At 36.5% G+C, this 2,357-nt stretch overlaps 1 long non-coding RNA gene across 1 annotated transcript; it reads right to left on the bottom strand.

Moving 5' to 3' along the window:
* Window positions 1-21: 21 nt before the first annotated feature.
* Window positions 22-2,319, bottom strand: LOC132167574 (uncharacterized). The gene is made up of 3 exons (XR_009438692.1): window positions 2,215-2,319; window positions 1,348-1,532; window positions 22-204 (listed from the first exon to the last, which is right to left on the bottom strand). It is a non-coding gene; the product is annotated as an uncharacterized LOC132167574 (long non-coding RNA).
* Window positions 2,320-2,357: the final 38 nt, after the last annotated feature.

Consider the following 2,357-nt stretch of genomic DNA (forward strand, 5'->3'; position numbering starts at 1 on the left):
AAGTTACTGTTTACACTTGCACATAACTCAAAACCACCTTAAGGTAAGAAGAAGAAGAATGAAGATTTAGGAAGCACCTCATTCTTGCAGATCCAATCTCAGGTCATCAGCTCAATACAGCCTAAAACATGCATATATCTGGGGTGGTCCATACACAGTCTTCCACGAATATGGAATGAGCCATATATTTACCACCTTCATTGCCTAAACAAAACCAATGACACAAAGATCACAAATTATTATGATTGCTTGACTACCAAAGCCTATTGTCATCTTATCAGAAAAATGTGGAGTACAATGAACATAAGGAAGCCAAATGTAATGAAATGAATTCCAGAGAATTTACAAATTTCCCAATGGAAAATGTTAAATATCTTAGGAATATTCATATGCAACTTTCAATAATGAAGCAACAGTGGTAATAAAATTCAGAATGTACACTAATCTAGGCATAAAATCTGGAGTAGAATGAAAATAAGGAAGCCAAATTTAATGAAATGAATTCCAGAGAATTCTGAAACAACACTATAAAACTACTATTATGCCAAAAACAAATTTGAGTATAATGCTTTAATGATAAAAATTTCAAGCACATATCAGCATCCTATAACAATTCAAAATGACATAGAAATCACTGCATGTATGCACTGAAAGAAAACTATGAAAAGATACAAGAATGAATATGCATCTCTTTTTTTGTTTTTTCCTGTAAAATTATTCTCAACTAACAAATGTAGTATTGGAAAATATTTCAAAGATTTCCAAGCCATCAAAACAAATTTTCAGAATTAACCTGTTGAACACTTACCCATCGGAAACAAGAATCAGCCAGAAAATATCTCCTCATGAAACAAACAAAACTTCATAAGGAGTGAAAATCATAAAGAGAAAATGAATCAATAGGAAAGGTGTTCTGCCTAGAGATAAAAAAATTTGATGTGGAAAAGAATCCATGGCATATTTGGATAAAGAAGATTATGCGTTAAACAGCTTAAACTTCCAAAGATCTTGCAATTTCAGTTATCAGGCTACACTGTGTTGGCCAGTGAATGGTGTAGGTGGAGGTGGCAGAGGGTTTTGCCCCATGCAGATGACATCCCCAAGCTTCAAGTTGCTTTAAACCATGTGCTGGTCTTAACATCAGTAAGATGCAAAATATATGCCCCAACTTCTTATAATTGACAGTTACAAAAAGAGCACTACAACGATTACAACAAGAAAGCTCAAAATGAGGATTTTAAAATATGTGAATGTAGCCATATGGCTATGAGGCTATGATTAGATCTTCACCTCGATCAGATTGTGACTCACACAAAGGCCTTAAATAATGGGTGTGGGGAAACATACCATGGAACTTACTGGGACTTATCCCCAGAAGTTTGCTCGCCGCCTCGGCCAAATGGAAAGCATCTGGTATGTTGTCCCCTTCTGAGCAGTAGTATAATAAGCAGGTGACCTTCAAACCTTTGGCCTGATCAACAAACCAAAACCTTTTGCAAGTCAAACTTGCCTTGGTCTGCAAAACTGAACAGCTGGCATACAAATTAACACACAAGTTAATTATGATTTTCTCCCCTAATGGTAATATGAGAGAGAGAGAGAGAGAGAGAGAGTATTCCACAATTTATGGGCCCAAGCCAAGAGCTCGAAACAGATGAGATGCCGGGCATGACAGATCACCTTGATCTAGCAAGGATAAAGCTATATTATAGTCCGATGTAGTAACTTTTTTTATCCTGCCTAGGTTTTGTCGTAGTATAAGTAAGCATGATCTCTAGTGGATAACTGCTGGTTGATGCAGGTCTTGTCTCAACTGTTATATTCCACCAATAATGTGTGTGTGTGTGTGTTTGAGAGAGAGAGAGAGAGAGAGAGAGCGAGAGGTGTCCCACATATTATGCAAGTCATAACCCTAATTCCATACAGTAAGAGTTGTCATAGAAAATGTGGTATAGTGAAATAACTCTATATAAGCACCCCAGAAATAAGAAGCAAAAACTGAAAGGGGGAATAGTTGGTCACTAGTGAAGTAACAAATACTTAGATGAAGAAAACTACCAACCGAACACATAGAACACCTTCAGTTCGACACTGTATGGTATAGATGAACGACCATAAACCATAACATGCGAATCTCTTCTTTTTCATTTTCAGGACAAAGATGTAATTTGCACAAAAAAATTATCATCATAATCATGCTTGAACAAACAATACCTTCAAACAAGAAAAAATTGCAGCAAAGGGCAAGCTTGGATAGTAATCTTCTTCTTCTAGTTCATCTTCAAAAGGCAGATTTTCTTCCTGTGTGGCATTTCCTTCAGCTAAGTGCTGAGATATTTCCAACCCCTCTGGGTAGG

The sequence above is a fragment of the Corylus avellana genome, chromosome ca1 (assembly GCF_901000735.1).
Source record: "Corylus avellana chromosome ca1, CavTom2PMs-1.0".
Taxonomy (NCBI): Eukaryota; Viridiplantae; Streptophyta; class Magnoliopsida; order Fagales; family Betulaceae; genus Corylus; species Corylus avellana.